Genomic DNA, 18,797 nt, shown 5'->3' with positions numbered 1-18,797 from the left:
TGGGAGGATCGGTGGACAAGCAGATGAGGAAACTCAACAAAAGCTAAACAAAGCAGCTGAGGTCTTTCTGTGAGCAGTCCCAGTAGAGAGCAGCACATTTAAACGAAAGCAACAGGGCGTGTTCCATGTGTATACATGTAACAAGGGCCCACCTATGCAGGCAGTTCTGTCCTAGGCTTCAGAATAAGCCCCCAACAGTCAGGGGAGGAACACTGCTCTTCTGCACACATCTGAACGTGAACAAGCAGATGGATGAATGTCTCTTACTGGTGTTTCTTCTTGCAAATGGAACCATTCCATGTACTCTGAGATGCTCCAGGGTCCTCTGGCAATCAGACCCAGGACTGAAGTGTGGCTAAGAGGGGCCAACATGACCACTGATTGCCTAGCGTCTAATCATGGCCTCTTCATTGGAGGAGCTTTTGGTGCGAGCAGCAATCATCCTGCCAGATGCTGCCTACTTTGCTGGCCTCATCCTTGGCCCACTAGGGAACCTGTGCATTAGGCTGTGTCACTTCATGAACCAAATTCTATACCTAAGCAAGCAAAGCAGCAACAGTGGGAATTGTACCAGTTTCAGGCTTCTACCAACTAGCTCAGGGTGACCTAAGAGGAGAAAATGTGTGTGTGTGTGTGTGTGTGTGTGTGTGTGTGTGCGCGCGCGCCTGTTCGCGTGCATGTGCATCTGTGAACAAGCACGTGCACATGTGCACGTGTGTTATAGTGTGTCCATATGTGTGGGTCCCACTTCAAGTGCCCTCAGAAGCCAGAGGAGGGCATCAGGAGTCCTGATCTAGCATCACCTTCTTTTCTTGACCCTCTTGACATGGGGACTATCACTGGATATGGAACTAGGCCGGTTCCAGCTGATAGCTCCAGCAACCCTGCCTCCCAGCATCCATCCTCTGTAGCATCATAGTTACGAGTATACATGGCCACACCTGGCTTTGATGTGCCTGCTGGAAATTCACACTCAGGTCCTCATGTTTGTATGCACAGCACTTTTACCTGTTCACCTACCTCATCAGCCTACAAACGAATGTTTAAGTTGATACTTTTTTGAAAGCATCATCCCTACACATATACCAAAGACTGCACTCATGACGCACAGATTATAGTCAACAACTCAGAATCCCAGGCACTAGAGACTCACATAAGAGGCCTGAATTAGTGCTAGGAATATGAGTCAACAATCACCCTTGGCAAAATCACAAGCACACTACATACAGTTCAGGACTCCTTGATTCAAAAGCAAATTTACCCCCCTCTGCCTCCTTAAGGCCTTCATAAACACCAGCCTTTGCTCACTTTGGAAATCAGTGTATTCTCTGGATAGTCAGAAAAAGTACTAATAAATATGTATTTGGTAGATGTTCATGCTGTGGGGCATAAGCAAGAAGATAGAAGGCAAGGTGGGTCCAGTGTCACAAGGCTTCTGAAGTTCAAACCCCACCTCTGCCACATGCACAAGTTAGTTAACCTCTTGGCAGCAGAGACTTCTGTTTATAAAATGAGGGTGACAACTCCAGCACCTGTGGACTGCTAGGGTTCAATACGAGCATTCAGTGCAGGGCTCGGAACAGAGGCTGACCTAAGACAAGGCCAACTAATAAATAGGAGTTTTCTCTTCTTATTAACGTGGGGAAAGCTGTAAAGAAAGGTGTCTAGCCCAGCCTCGATGGCACTTAAAGTATCAGGAAGACTGGCATTAGCCTCCATCTAGAAACAGGGACTCAGCTAAACATCCATATCAGAGTGTTTGCAAGGGAACACACACACACACACACACACACATAGATGGAGGAGAAGAGGGGAGAATGTTGTCCACAATGTCTCAAAGGGAGGAGCCTTTGGGACAAAGATTCTAATCCCACCCCAGCTCCAATCTGCATTCTGCAATTGGAATAAGTGGAAATGGGTCCTTTATTTTCTGAGCCTCAGAGTCCCGAGTTCAGGATCTGAGTTCAGTATGTTAATTCAAAGCCCCTCTAACTGATGTACAAAACAGAGAAGAGCCGGCTTGCAGACTTGTGCTCCATAACTAGAGGCTTCATCCCAGAAGGAAGACAGAACACAGAGAGAGGGGGACAAGGGGAAAAGAGGGTAGCACCCAGAGATCAAAGAGTTTTCTTTACCAAATTACTTTTCAACTTAGCCTGGAATAAATTATTGTTGTTGTTGTTGAAGGCATTTCTCTCAAAAAATAGTATTCTTTTTAATGAAAGACAACAGGAAAGAACACAACCATATATGGATAGCATCACCCTTAGGATTTGAATCTGTAGGAATGAATATATATTCTCAAGTTCATCATAAATAGAGGAATGTTGGTGGATCAATAAAGAGAAAGAAAATGATGAGAAGAAGCAGGTTCAGAAACACTTGAGTGGGTGGGGAGGAGAAACCCATGAGCAAAGGGCTGAGAACTCAGGTTACAATCCCACAGCTCTCTGCAGCTCAGTCTCTCTCCCTTCCCCCTCCCCCAGACCTCAGCTCTATCCCAACTCCATTAGGGAGCCTTTCAGCTGCTTCATCTCCCGTGCATTTCTCTGAGTAGCAGTAACAGATGAGTGACAAGAACCGCCAACTGCTTCCAAGCAAAGATTGGAAACCGCCATTATGTAAGTGAGAAAAATTTTAGATTAACCTGTCTGCCTACCGGAACTCTCTTCTCACTTAGAAACATTTCTCCAAGTTGGAAAGAGAAAACAAAGAGTAAAATGAGTTTTTAGAGCCTGCCGCACTAGGTTGATGGGGACTCAGAAAAAAGCTGTCACCTACACAGTGTCCCACAACAAAGAGGGAGCCAGGCTGGGAGAGGTCCACAAGCAACCTGTCACCTAGACTCACTTAGACATAGTCACAAAGACACAAAGAATGGTTTTCAGTTTAACAGTCTCTCTGTCTGTCTCTCTCTCTCTCTCTCTCTCTCTCTCTCTCTCTCTCTCTCTCTCTCTCTCTCACACACACACACACACACACACACACACACTCACAAACGGCAGCATGTGTGAAATTGCTATATCACACTCATGGCATAGGGTGGGGCATGATTGCTCAGAGAAAGGCTAAATTAAAAAGTGAATCAATTTAAAGAGTAACAGGTATATAATGTTATCAATTGCAATGTGCGTGACTGATAGCTCCTGAGTAGATCTTAAATTATTGAGAGATACTCTGATTTCCAGCCTTCTGGTAAGAAAAAAAAAAGAAAAGAAAAGAAGAATAAAATCTAGTTAGCAAGTAAACCTCTTGAGTACCCTTTAAAAAGCCAGGCAATTCACTTTTCAACACCTTCTCCCAGTCCCCAGTGTGGGGAAATGAGAGCTAGGTGTTTAAAGGAGTCAGATAAGCATAATATTGTATACACATTCAATATCCATCTCAAGTTTGAATCATCATTGTTCCTGTGTAACCAAAAGGAAATATTTACCATGAGCCAGGAGAAGCAGCAAATGATCAGCATCTCTGCCATCAATCACCATCAGCCCTGATCACATTTTAATAACCTGAGGGAGGGAGGGCAAACAAGGACAGCAGAGCCTGTCCAAGAGACAAGACTGCATCAGCAAAGTCAACTCCACTCAGTGGAGGAATATAAGGTGATGTGTTCAAATATGCAAGTCCCTAAAGATGGGCTGGGTCAGGAGAGGTGCATGATTAGGGCTATAACCTCCATACCAGGGTCACTTGCCCCTCCATACCCCAGCTGCAGAAGCTTGACTGAGATCATTTCTCTAGGTTTTTCTTCCTCTTCTCCTTCTCCTTCTCCTCCTTCTCCTTCTCCTTCTTCTCCTTCTCCTTTTTTTTTTTTTTTTTGGATTTTTCAAAACAGGGTTTCTCCGTAGCTTTTGGTTCCTGTCCTGGAACTAGCTCTTGTAGACCAGGATGGCCTCGAACTCACAGAGATCCACCTGCCTCTGCCTCCCGAGTGCTGGGATTAAAGGCATGCGCCACCACCGCCCGGCCTCCCCCTCCTCCTTCCTCTCTCTGTCTCTCTCTCTGTCTCTCTCTCTGTCTCTCTCTCTGTCTCTCTCTCTGTCTCTCTCTCTGTCTCTCTCTCTCTCTCTCTCTCTCTCTCTCTCTCTCTCTCTCTTTAAGATAGGGTTTCTCTGTGTAACAGTCCCAGTCCCAGCTGTCCTGGAACTCGCTCTGTACACCAGGCTGGCCTCAAACTCACTGAGATATGCCTGCTTCTGCCTCCCAAGCACTGAGACTAAAGGTAAAGGTGTGTGCTACTGCTGGGGGCTGTAGACCCCTGGCCCTTTGATTTTCTTTGCCTGCTTCAGACCCTTTGCCTGTGAGTGAACTGAGCAAAGCAAATTGTTTACCTGTGCCTGCAGCTGCTCCGAGCACGAGACCCTAATGGCAGGGGAGTGGGTTCTGGTGAGGCCTGCAGCTGAAAGATCCTGAGAGCTGGGGCATGGCTATCAGTTAAAGATCCCTACATAAGCTTCCATGGAGCACAATAAGCTTGGCATTCTTGTGTCAAGGAAGACCCATGTCCCTGTCTCTGTCTCTGTCTCTGTCTCTGTCTCTCTCTCTCTGTGTGTGTGTGTGTGTGTGTGTGTGTGTGTGTGTGTGTGTGTGTGTGTGTGTGTGTAAGTCTCCAGCCTAATTCCCGGCTCATGTACTGTCCTGTAGTAGTACAGGCAGTACAGGTGGAGGCCCCCAGTGAGATCAGCAATCAGGGAGATGTTGGGAGATTGTTGTCGAAAGGCTGGCCAACAAACAAACAAGAGATTGATGGTGAGGGTGGATTAAAGATGGGTGCCAGTAGCCGGGCGGTGGTGGCGCATGCCTTTAATCCCAGCACTCGGGAGGCAGAGGTAGGCGGATCTCTGTGAGTTCGAGACCAGCCTGGTCTACAAAAGCTAGTTCCGGGACAGGCACCAAAGCTACAGAGAAACCCTGTCTAGAAAAACAAAAACAAAAAAAGATGGGTGCCAGTAATTCTGTGCAAGTATTGACCAGTCCATTGGTAGTTCTTTTGGAGAAGCAGGGCACTAAATTAAGCAAAGTTTTTAGAGAAACAGTAAATGTAATATAAAAGAGTAAGTTTTTAAAGAGACAGAGTATAGACAGTCAGATTAAAAGGAGTAAGGAAATAATAAGCCACAAAAGGATGGAATGTGCACAGAGAATTTGGATTATGCATATTATTGTGTTGTCTTTTGGCTGGTTGACTGGAGAAAGACATTTGATTCTGGGAACTGCTAAGAAAGGTATCTTGACTTTAAAATATGGGTCTAAGGATTTGTTGCTTTGTAAAAGAGGTTCTGCTTTTATTTCCACAGAGGATGAGAACCTGTGGAGTCATTCTAGACTAACGTGGTTTGATGGACCAAAAGCCCCTGAAATGTGGCTGTGAATACCCCCAAAAATACTTCACCCAATAATCAGCAGGAAGTAGCTTATGGAGAAACAACACCCAAATTCCCTAAATGATTGTTTACTGGAGGAAGTGGGGCTCAGGAGGCTGTCCGCCATTGTGAACTCGAGGAGTGGGGGAAGCTGAGGCCCCTTCCACAATTCCAGAGCATGAGCCTGCTTTCCTAGAGTCCCTGCAAGTGGAGAGGTGGAGGCTGGAGCCAAGCTTCACCAGGGCAGAAGACCACTGTGAATGCTCACAGAGAGGCCCAGAAGTGGCAGTTCCCAGCTCTGTACACCCAGGAGTGTGGCACAAGCAGCGAGCTTTCCCACAGGACCCGAGGAGCCCACGTGGCAGTGCAGAGGGTCCCCCAGCTCTGCCAGTGGTAGTGGTGCATTCTGGTAGGCTTTGCTGAAGGAGGCAGAGGCAGGAGGCTCAGTTAAGGAGACTATCTGGCAGTTTGTGTTTTACTTTTGCTGAATTTTCTTTCTCTTTGTGCTAAATGTTGGCACGGTATATAATTTATGGCCAGAGAGCATTAGTCACTATGGTGATGGGGACTGTCTTCACTTTACAAGAATGTTAGCAAGGATTCTCAAGAGTTTTGTTTCTGGAATCCAGCCCAATGTGGTTTAGTGTCTACCTTCACAGGATGGTATCTCTGCGGACTTCATGCCTGTTTCAATTTTGAGCCCTTGGCTGTGCAGGAATCTCCCTTGTTTAATAGCACAGCAAGATGGAAAACCAGAGCCAAAATAGGGTTTCTCATGCGGTTGTTTGTGGCTAATTATAACTTGAACGATTCTGCCCTTAACTGTTCTCAAGTTTTGTGTCTTTTGAACAGCTGTTTGGCTAATGAGATGTCTGCTGCTGTGGCCCGGGTTTGGGCTTGGTGTCTGTTCCAGGGAGTCAACTGGTGCTGAGCCATCCCAGCCGGCCGAGACTTCGGGATCACTGCAGGTGGCTGCTATTGTCACCACTGCGGCCACTAAGACAACCAGAATTGCTACCAGTCAGACAGGTTGCCACTGCCTCAGAGATCCAGAATTCCCTATATAATTTTCCCCAGGGCATTTTTCGGTTTGACCTATAGACCTCCTTTTGTAAGAACGATCAGAGCATGTGGTTGGCTGCTTCCTTCCTTTCATTATATTTGTGCCATGCCCATGAGAGTCCAGCCACTCCCATATGACCTAGGCTTGCTGAACAGCTGGCCTTAGGAACTCCCATAGCTGGAGGGTTTCTGTTGTTCTGCCTCTACAACAGGTGTCAGCAGGAGCAACAGTGATGTATTTGCACAAGAAAGTGGGCTTCGTCCAAGAGCAGTGTGGGTTTGCAGGCTACAGAAAGATCAGTGAGCCAGAGACGGGTAAGACAGGAGCCTGTCACAGTCAACCTAAGACAGAAGCCTTTTATGCTGAGGCAAGTGTTCTTTATGATGGGTAAGATATGAATATGTGCTTCTGCAAACCAAAACAGGCCTGATCTAATTATGTAGAAAAGGAGGAGCTGTTGAGGGCTGCAGACCCCTGGCCCCTTGCCTTTGCCTGCCTCAGCCCCTTTGCCTGCTGGAGTGAACTGAGCAAAATAACTTGTTTACCTGTGCCTGCAGCTGCTCTGAGCACGAGACCCTGATGGCAGGGGAGTGGGTTCTGGTGAAGCCTGCAGCTGAATATCCTGAGAGCTGGGACATGGCTATCAGTTAAGGATCTCTATATAAGCTAGCCTGGAGAACAATAAACTTGGCATTCTTGTATCAAGGATGACCCGTGTCCCCGTGTGTATGTATGTTTTTAAGTCTCCAGCCTAGTTCCCCACTCACATACCATACCATAGTAGCACAGGCACTAAATGCCACCACCACCTGTCTCTCTAGGTCTTTTTTATGTTAAGTAGAGATGATAATAGAAACCACTTTAAAGAGTTGCTTTGAAGATTCAGTGAATGCATATGCTTATCACAGTGGAAGCACAGGAAGTATTCAATAGAGTTAGGATATCAGAAGAGATGGTAGGCTCCCTAAGTTGAAAGGAGATGGCCAAAAGTGTGGTACCTGATATCTGCTATCTGCAGCTCATTTAGTCCAAGAGTCTCATTGGATGACTTACCATGTATGCAACTGTTCAAGCTCACGGAATTATAGTAAGAGGGAGAACTAAAATTTCAGCCTAAGTAGTTTGCCTCTAACTATCCGTGGACATAACCATTACACTCTGCCACATCTCCCAAGGGAATAAATCACAGTACCTTTGTTTTGTTCTCACTCTTTAAATTTCTCCAAACAGAGATGTTTTATATATAGATATATACATACATATGTAGAACCTATGTGAATATCTATCTGTATGTAAATACATAAATATATGGAAACTTTAGATAGACATATGTTGTTCACACTTGCCTCACCATAAGTTAGGCAATCTATCCACATGAAACATCAAACAAGGTTGAGGAAACTTGTGTTAAGATCCCAAGTAGAATGAATAGTACAATTAGAATTAATTAAATCTTAAGGAGGGATTATTCTGAAAGAAGGTAAGTCTTTGTGTATTGGGGGAAAACATCTGTGTTCCCTATAGCTAAAGAGACAGAGACCCAAGTCCATTGAGTGGGAAGTTATCAACCAGATGTTCTACTTGGATGCTAACACAACATTCTGGGAGTTACTACACTGGAGTGATTGCTTACATAGCCCCTGAAAGTCAAATGATAAAATCTCAATGCCTAGTGTGGTGGTATTGAGAGCTGGCAGCTTTGCATAGTCATTAATTCATGAGGGTGAATCCTTTCTGAATGAGGTTCATGCCCTTATAAAAGAGATAGCTCAAAGCTCTCTCATTCTTCCCATCTTGTGAGGACACTATGAGAGGGAAACCACTGGACATCTACAAGAGTGCCTAATCGGAACCCAACTGCCATGTCCTAACCTTAGACATCCTGCGTCTAGAATTGTAAGAAACATATTTCTGTTGACTGTAAGGATTTTGATGTCTGGTAACTTTTTATAGTGGTCTCAAGAGTGGCTGAGAAGTTCAAGCCAGACAAACCTAATCCTAACCACATATATTACTATTTGTGTAACTATGTGCAATTTATACAACCTCTCTGAGTCCCTAGTCCTTGTCTAAGAATATAAGGGGAGGGGGAGGGCTTTAGTTGAATCTGTCTCATAAGACAGGTATAGGCTTTAATCAAGAGAAAATATGGATAAAGCTCAGGCCAGCATTTGGCTTTTCATAAGCCCTCTACACATATTGTCTCTAAAGATGGTCTAGATTACGAATGCATGTAAACATTGTTCTATATAAAGGTAACTATTCTTTATATTTTATGCCCTTCTAGAGACTTCCATGTTTAAAACATGTAAGGAAGAATAGTCAGCTATTCTTTCATTTAGTTAACAGATGCTTTCTGAGCCCTGACTAGGTGTGGCGTCTGAGCACTGAAGATGGCTATGAGGAGGAAGTCCAACCACACACTAGTTTACAGTACAAGCACAGAGAAACAGCTCTCCTGTTAATTGTTTAACTCTAATCATGATGAGTGCTATAAAGTGGGACTCTAGAGGGGGCATTAGTGACTGACAAACTGAGTCTAAAACAGGGATGGAGCCTTGGAAAGTTACTTTCAAATGACAACTTGATAGAATGTGGAACAGTAGTTCTCAATCTGTGGGTCACGACCACTTTGTGGGTTGAATATCCTTTTATATGCATCACCTAAGACCATTGGAAAACACAGCTATTTACATTATGGTTCCTAACGGCCATTTCTCATTCAGACCCCCACAGTTAGAAGTAAACATTGCCAGAAATTTTCTAGTACTTAGGGAAATTTTAATGATTTGCTCCAACCACTTTCTACACGATAGTGCAGATGTATTACATATACTCCACCAGACCCTGTCATGGTGTGGGAAGTCTTACTGAAAATGTGAAGGAAGAATGAAGACATGAAATTGCTCATAATCGGAATAAAATCATTATAGCCAAACCTCTGACACTCTCCATCTAACTCTTTGAGACCGAATCTCTCAATGATTGATATTGGTTTGGTAAACCCAGTTATCCTTCTGTCTCTATCTACCCAGTGCTAGAATTACAAATGCATACCACCCATCTGGCCTTTTACTTGGGGGCTGGGGATCTGAACTCATGTTCTCAGACTTGCACGGAAGGTGCTTAGCCTATTGGCTCATCTCTTTAGCAACTCCGTCCTTTACTCGTTAGTATTTTTCCGGATGAACAGTACGGCATTGATAGACTTTATTATTTTATTTTTTTACCACTCAGTTCAACTTCCAAGCCTGAGTACAAATGCTTTCGCAGAAAAGTAGTATCTCCGGAGGATTGTTTTTCTGAGCTATGTGGAACAGCAAAGCACCTTCTCCTCAGGAACTATACCCCAAATCAATCTTGCCTTCTGACTTGCTCGCACCCTGCTGTGGCTACCTTGTTTGGAAAGGTTCTGGACAGACCAGGGCTACTCTGAGCCCTGCCACACCCACCACTTATTAAGAAAATGCTCTTCAGGCCTGCCTACACCTGGATCTATGAAGGCATGTTTCTCAGTTCTCTCATTTATCTCCTCTCAGATAACTTTAGCTTGTGTCAAGTTAACATCAAGCTAGCCAGCACAATTTAATCACAACCTTCCTTTCCTTGTTCATCCTCAAGATCACATGCTCACACTACCACACTATAAAACACTCCAACTTTTCAAACTGCCATAATTTTTAAGAATTCAAACGATAAAAAGTTCAAAGTCTCTTTAGAATATTCCAAATCTCTGTAAAAATCCAAAGTCTCTTCTCAAAAAGTTCAAAGTCCCTCAACTGTGGGCTCCTAATGAAAAATAAGTTAAATTCTTTTTTATTATAAGAGGGAAGAACCAAAAAAAAAAAAAACTAAAAAAAAAAGAGGGAAGAACTAAGACACAGTAAAACCAAACTCCAATCATGTAAATATTTAAGATTCGCTCAGATCCTATGGGCTTGTCCTAAAGTCCCGGGTCATTTTCTCACCTCTGCCCTCTGAAGCTCACACAGCTTGTCTCCTTGGCTCAGGCTGGCTTCACTCCACGGCTGCTGCTGTTCTTGGTAGTCATCCCTGATACTGGCATCTCCAAAAGCTGGGGTCTCCTGCTGCAACTGGGTTGCAGTTTCACCAGTAGCCTGTCATAGGCTTGCTTCTTGGTGCCATGCCTTGACGTCTTTTTGAGACCGCTTTCAATCCTGGGCCTTCAACTGCTGCTGAGGCTGTACCTTCACCAATGGCCTTTCTCATGGCCTCTCAGAGTGTAAAGCCTCAGCTGCCCTCCATGATCCCTTCAAAACTAGTACCACCTGGGAGACTCTTACACTATCAAATTCAGCTGCCAACACGCGGCGCAACCTCGGCTGCCTCTGGAACACAGCAACTGTTTGCTGGTCCTGAGGAAACGCTTCCAAGATTTCTCTTTACTGATGCTGCTCTCTTCTTCGTCACTAAGTTCTCAGATCCATCTGACCAGCATCAGTTGTCCCTGGAAAGCAAGGGTTTCACGTCAGTGGTGCTAGTCCCTTGGCAGAGGTGACTCTTCAATCCAAGCCAATCAGAATTGTACTTCAAAATCTTAGCTCAAAATATCACACGGCCCCGATAGAGTCTCTGCCTCCTCCTTCTGAAACTTGACGAGCCAAGCCCCTGCTGCCTGCACCATGCTCAGCATTATGTTCTAATCTTCCAAGTTCTCACCACAGTTTCCCAACCTTTAAAAACTCAAAGGCTCTTCTAGCCCAAAGTTCTAAAGTCCTTCCACAATCCTTCCAAAATCACATGGTTAGGTCTGTCAAAATACCCCAGAATCCTAGTACCAATTCTGCGTTAGTCATCCATGGAAAATCCAAGAAACTAGTAGTTGATAAGTCCACAAGACCGGATATGTCCACCAGTCTTCAGTATATGTCAGAATCCCAAAGAAGTAGGCTCTAATACCAGTGAAGGAACAGACTTGACAGTGAGATCAAGAACAAACTGGCGAAGGGTAAATGTTTCCTTCTTCTGTGTCCTTTATACAGGCTGCCAGCAAAAGGTGTGACCCAGATTAAAGGTGGATTTTTTTTTACCACCTCAAAAGATCCAGATTTAGGCTGAATCTTCGCACTTCAAATGACTCAGTCAGAGCAGCTCCCACCTGGTTTAGCCAATCCGAAGCAATCAAAGAATACAAAACACTGGCTATGAAAGAGCCAACCTCCTTCTCAGACACAAGCAGGCAAAGCTGCACTGAATTCTCACCTAATCCCAGTAACAACGCTCACGACAATGAACAGCTGCATAGCTCTACCATACGCCAGGCCACTTAAGTCAGCCATACACATTACTTAACACCCAGAACCCTTGGAGTAAGGTTAGTGTCATTTTCATTTTAGAAAGGAAAGCTTTGAGCCATCTTTTTCTCTTTTCCATATGTGTGTGTACGTGTGTTGTGCGTGTTTGCGTGTGTGGGGACACTTGTGTGTGGAGGTATGTTTGCAAATGTGGGGGTGCGCATGTGGAAGCTCAAGGTTAATGTCAGGAGTCATCCTCCATTGTTCTACCTTATTCACTGAGGCAAGGACTCTCGATTAAACCCACAAGGCATGGCTGAAGAGGCTAGTTTTGCCAGTCCACTTGCTAGGGACCCTGTCTCCGCTTTCTGAGGCTGGATGAGTTTCTATCATTTACTTGATTTCTGGAAAGCCAAACCCTGGTCCTCACACTTTAACTACTAAGCCATCTCTCCAATCCCAGCAAAAGATGTCTTAATTAAACTGCACAAAATCGTGTCGATGCAGATACTGACCATCTGATTACAAATGTGATGGAATACAGGTCTGGACCTGAGCCTTTAACCTTAAGTCTATATTCTCCCATCAGCACCCTTGGGGTTTTCATCACTAGAACCAGACCATATTTTTCAAAAGAAACATTCCAGAAAACAAAAGACATTACCACAAAAAGAATGTTGAGTTATTCTACCCAGATGCCAGATCAAATATCTTACTGAATAACTCTGCTACTAGAGGGCACCCATACAAATTTCCACATTTATAAAATAATGATGACCATACTGATGACCATCCACTTCTTTTGAAGAACTTTTGAAACAGTGGGTTAAAATAGTGAATCTGAAATTCTTTGAAATTTGCCTCAAACTGTTGATTTGAACATGCTACCAACTGTATGAAGAGAAAATGTTTGTCTCATAGGTTTGGGGGGGGCTTCAGTCCACGATTACTTGACACCATTGTTTTGAGAACCTGTAAGGAAACAGAGAGGAGGAAGAAGAGGTTTGAGTCTCTAAGCTTTCCTTAACGGCAACTCCATAACAATGTAACTTCCTCTCCTTAAGCCCCACTTCTTCAAGGTTCTTCCACTTCCCAATAGCCCCCAAGAGCTAATTAGATCTATTAACACATAAGCCTTTGGGGGACATTCAGGGTGTAAAGGATAGCTCCTGGCAATCATACTTTCACTATATTTTTCACAGAGAAGTTCAGAAGGACTAGATTCCCGCATGTCCACCATGAAACAGACACAAGCTAGACCACTGAAGTCAATAGCTTCAGCCAGGTAGCCTTGTAAGCCTCTGATTCTACTATGAAATTTTAACAGGTGTAGAAATATGTAATACCTGACCTGAAAAAAAGTGTCTCATTTTGTCCAAACAACATGATCGACAGACACTGAGACTGCAGAAAGCAATAGAAGATTTGCTATAGAAACGGAAATAACCGAATCCTGGATGCCATGGGACAGGCATGAAGGAGAAAGGGTAACTGACGGGTGAGGTGCTAGAGAAAGCTTTAGAGGGAAGGAAGCTCACAGATGGGGTGGAATTCAACACTGAGGGGCAGCCTGTGAGCAAAGCCGGAAATCGACTCCCTCCTATACTGTTCACGAGGAATCAGAAGGTTGTGGGAACTGACTGGCCTGAGGTCTCACAGCAGCTGAGAGGAACGGACAGAATTATCCACTCCCAGCTCATCCTATCACCTCAGCAGTTTGATTTCTCAAAGGAGCCACGTTGACAAAGCCATGAGGTTTCAGCATGGGGACTTTTGGATGAGCTGACAGATCTGTGACAGCTGTGATTCTAGCTAAAGAGGAGGAGGGTGGCTTGTGTAGGACTCACCTTCTCCTCTGAGAAAAGCCTGTCCCGCCTAGAGAGGGAAAACAATAACAAGCAGGCCTAGCTAAACCCTGCTTCTCAGACAAATTGTGTCCCATGGGAATCTCTGCTGGCACATAAAGTCTCCGGGTGCTTCTGACAAGGAGCACAGGATGGCCAGGTTCTTAGCTGCTTCAAAAAAAAAAATCTGTCTGGTCTTGTCCACCCACCCACAACATGCTGGTAGCAATTCCCTGAAACACAGGCTTTGGACAATATGCTGGACTCTGGGAATATGGACTAGGCATCACAATTGCAGAAAGAAGCTAGTTAAGATTGCTCAAAAAAAATGTAGGAAAGCAACAGACACCCCTAAATCATGTGTCATTATAGATAATGTTTCTCAAGATAAAGTTGAGTCTCTGCAACCCAACACAGAGAGTAGAGTTTCAGGACATGGTTGCTTCCTAATATTTAAGCAGTTTTGGAATAGAAAAAAAAACATATTTCCTGACATCCTGCAGCTAAATTAGATTCTTGTCCGTAAAGCACCCCTTGTTTATGCACACAAGTCCTTGGCAGACAAGAGTCTAGTAAGAATGCACTCCTGTCTCCAGAGTAACCTGGCCAGACAGATGAAGGTTCGTACTCAAGCCACCATTAGAACTCCTCTGTGCCCTGAGGAAAAATGACTTGTAAAAATGGCTCTTCCAGATACCACTACAAGAATTAAGGGCATGTTTATGACTCAAGTCTTCTGGAACAAGACAACAGGAAATCTATGGGCTGGAGAGATGGCTCAGTGGTTAAGGGAACAAACTGTTCTTAAAGAAGGCCTGAGTGTGGTTCCCAGCACCCACCCTGGGCATCTCACAAGTTCCTGTAGTTCCAGCTCCAAGGGACCCAAAGCCACCTTCTAGTCATGAAGAGCACCTACACACATGTACACACAAACAGGCACGTGGTGTACAGAAACGAAAGAATGTAACCACTTTCCCAGGCAAGTCTGTGTCATGTGATGACTGAGGGTTCCTGTTTATTCTCTTGTGTTTCAATGAAAATACGAACAACTCAAGAAAAGTGGATACAGCTGTTGTCACTGCCTTCCTTTACGAATCAGTAGGACGAGGAGCACGAGGAGTTGCCAGTCGCATTCAGAAGTCGCAGTGTTTCAGGTCATTGGATTGCACATTTCCACACTTCCAACGTGTCTTCTTTTCCCACTTCCCACCTTACATTTGGATCCTATGTCTGATCATTGTTCTAAATTTATCAGGACAAGGAAGCCAATTATCTATCCATTCCTTATCAATTTTAACCAATCACTAGTTGCTTCCTTGAGCACACTCTGCAGTACTCCATTTCTATGAGGAAACAAGTGCAGTGATGGTAAAGACATCTCTTACAGGCTTGGTGTTGGGTACAGGATAAAGACATGCAAAGCCTATATCCATGATGATCATCTCCACTATCATTCACTGTCTCACAGATAAGTCACTACAACAAGGGACTTTCAGAGTCACTGCTTTTAAGCAAAAGTACAGTTTGTAGATCTAAACATGAGTACTATAAGAATGTATGGATGACCAGTAGCTACTAACAGGCAGTAAATATTTAGGAAGGGAGGAGAGAGAACACAGAAAAAGAGGAAATGAAGGAAGATAAAAAGGGGAGGAGAAAAGAACAGGGAGAAGAGGGGAAAGCAAAGAAGAAAGGAAAGGAAAGGAAAGGAAAGGAAAGGAAAGGAAAGGTCAAAGTAGGAATAGAGTGTAAAGGGAGGGTAGAGAGGAGGGAAGGCATAGGAGAAAAAAGAAGAATGAATGCCTACAGGCTCCATACACTCCAAAGAATAAAAGGATTACTACAGCTTAGAGGCAAGCTTTCTGGATGCGCCCCTGTGTTCCTGTCCAGGTACAAGACCTGATCCCTCCCATTCTAGACTCTTTCCTCTACTGTGGGATACTATTCTTATACACTATAAAGATTTGTCACTCATATTAGTTTAATAAAACGCTAATTGGACAGTAGCCAAGCAGGAAGTATAAACAGGGCCACCAGACTAGGAAAATTCTGGGAAGAAGAAAGGAAGAGAGTCAGTCACTAGCAAGATGCAGAGGAAGAACAATGAGAATGCATTACTGAGAAAAGGTACCAAGCCATGTGGCTAAACATAAACAAGAATTATGGGTTAATTTAAGTTGTAAGAGCTAGTTAATAATAAGCCTGAGTAATAGGCCAAACAGTTTATAATTAATATAAACCTCTGTGTGTTTCTTTGGGACTGATAGACTGTGGAACCAGGAGGGACAGAAACTTCCATCTACATTTCTCATTAACAGGTTGGAAATAATATTAACAACTATTATCAGATTTCTTTTCCCTGAATTTCCTTTGCCCTTCTTACTTTATTCATTAAGATGACTCAGACTCCAAGTAAGAGCTTAAATATAACAGTAAGCAATTTATTATCAGATATGAACAATAATTACATTATCAAAGCACTTGGATTTAGAATGGCCAGTGGCTCATGAATATTATCAAAGAATCAATCTCACTTTGGTTTTTTGATGGTTTGTTTGCTTGTTTGTTTGTTTTTTTAAAGAACTATTTTTCAGAATGTTCCAAAGAATGCCTTTTTGTGTCTCTTTGACTGGGACAACTTAAACCAACCACTGATAAAAGGCCTATGGACATGACTGACTTGAGTTTGGCTTAGTCTCTGAAATATGAACTGTAATTAACAGTTATACCACTAATCCACCTCCTGACAAATCTGGGCTTGCTAAAACAGGACATTGTTGGGGTCTTGGCCCTCAAACATCAAAATTATTCGTTGCTCCTGAGGGAAAATGGCTGGGCAGGGGGAAAAAAGTGTGCTTATTTTTGGTTTCTAAATTTTAAAAGTTAAGCCTGTTTAAAAGTTAGAATAAAATATTTAGAATTATGAGATAAATAAGAACAAAGTCCCTCCTATACCATGAGACTAGGAAAAATTACCCAAGATGTATAAAAAAAAGAATGATAAAATAAGCCAAGGGAACTTAGGAGGAATGGATCTCTGCCAACCTGACCTTGCCTAAGCTTTTGCTCTCTACCCTTCTCATCTTGGCAGGATCCAAGCAGGACAATTGCATTTATGGAGAGCCTTAATGGTACAGAAAAACGAAGGCAGAAGTCCTGTTGAAGTAGTGCCCAACCTCAAATCAGCAAGCCAGCAAAAGCCACAGCACCCTGATCCATGATTCTTCTCTTCTTGATTACTTCCATGAATGCTCTAATGGGGGTAAAGAGGAAGGAACTCTTTAAATATTAGAAGATGCACCAGCACCTCAGCAGCTATGAGATACAAAAGATACACTCCAACTGCCTCATCGCTGCCCTCGGCCTCTAAAAGCACATCTTGGCCAAGAGTCTACCTTGTGTGAAGAAGAGGGGCACTTATTCTTTGACTTTAACTTTCATCCACTTTTCAAAACATAAAAAAAAAAAAAGAGTTTACTCAGCATCGGTATCTAAGCACAGCAGGAATATGAATTCCAGGATGGGTTCACTGTGAGTTAGTGAACTGGGCTGCTATGTGCCTCCTTTTGAAATGTTTTCTTCACCCCTCATCAAGGAATCTTTCCTATCCAGTGGATAGTGGTTAATACAGCAACTCAAAACTGCACAAAGTGCAGGGAATAAGGAGCTGTGAAATACCAAGCCCTAAATGAGACAACCATATGATACCTCCTTACTTTCAAAGCTTTGGGACTATTGCAGAAGTGGGGCAAAAAGAATGGAAGAGCCCAAGGTCATGGAAGATTGCTGGACAATAATTATTCCTGATGTGACAGGACCATTGCATCATGAACTCAACACAAGACCTGTACAGTACCAAGCCACCCAGCACTACAGCATGAAGGAGGAAACTCATGAGGTCCCACCCCTAACTGGGAAGTTATCTGTTTTAAGTGCTGTGGTCCTTGATAGGTTTCCCATACTCCAACAGGTATCCCTAAAGCTGTATACATTCAGCCAGTTAGACTCAGTGGGTTATACGCAAAAAAATAAAAATATTGTCTTTGGGGAGGTTTCACAATCATTTCCCCAATGAAGTTTTTATAACAAGTTTTGATGAGACCAAGGCTCACATACTAAAATTGCAACAAAGCTAGCTGAGCTCTAATGCAACAAAGCTAGCTAACCTCCCACGACAACCCATTCTAAGGTAGGATCCCATTGCCAATATTTTCTCCTCTTTCTTTCCTAAACATTCCTCACACCGTTTGGAATCTGTTTTGTTTACATACTTCATTTCTGTCTCCTCCACTACTCTGTAAACTCAATATGGGTTCTTTTGATCATTCCTTAGCTGAGTAGTAAATGTCCTACCTATTAGTTTGCCTTATATTACTATGATAAACACCATGACTAAAAGCAGCGTGGGCAGAAAAGGGCTTATTTCCTCTTACAGCTTACATTCCATCTTGAAGGGAAGTCAAGCAGAAACCTGGAAGCAGGAATTGAAAACAAAGCCATAGAGGAAGGCTGCTTACTGCCTTGCTCTCCCTGGCTTGCTCAGCTAATGTCCTAGTACAACCAAGAACGATCTGCCCGGGGGGAGGGGGGGGCGGGGCACTGCCCACAGCAGGCTGGGCCCTCCTCAATCATCATTAATAACAAAAAATGGCCTTGGACTTGACTACAACCCAATTTGATGGAGGCAATTCCTTACCTGATGTTCCTTCTTCCCAGACGACTCTAACTTGTGTCAAGTTGAAAAACCTATCCTTCAAGCAGAGGAGAGGATGGAGTTGCTGGTAGTGACATAAAGTGACCACAGGAGTGGTGAAGTCAGACAACTGGAAGACAAGAGGGAAGAGGAGGAAGCTAAGGGGATGGGAAAGCAGCCAAGAGTGAGAATGACTCTGAGTAGGAAATGGGGGTCACAACGTTACTGCTACAAAGGACAAAGAGTGTAGAGTTGACCACTTTCCAGGCTTCAAGAGGCAACAGGGAACACAGTGACCTAGAAATAGAAGGAAAGTAAACGGTGATGATTTGACTTGCAGTCCAACACAGATCAGGATTTGTGATGGTTCCAGAATCATTCTCTGAAAAATAGTCTAGAAATCTTTAAGTTCTGTTTCATTTGGAACAAAGGACCTTTCCTTTTGTAGAGATACTGATGACATTGACTGCAAACTGGAGGACCTGACCAAAAGTACTGCATCAAATATAATTATGACTATAAAAATGGCTATGTGAACTCCACAGGAGCAGGACTGAGCCAGCAACCTAGACCAGAGCA

This window comes from Microtus pennsylvanicus, chromosome 11, assembly GCF_037038515.1.
Source record: "Microtus pennsylvanicus isolate mMicPen1 chromosome 11, mMicPen1.hap1, whole genome shotgun sequence".
NCBI classification, from domain to species: Eukaryota; Metazoa; Chordata; class Mammalia; order Rodentia; family Cricetidae; genus Microtus; species Microtus pennsylvanicus.
Note: the sequence above shows the minus strand (reverse complement) of the source record.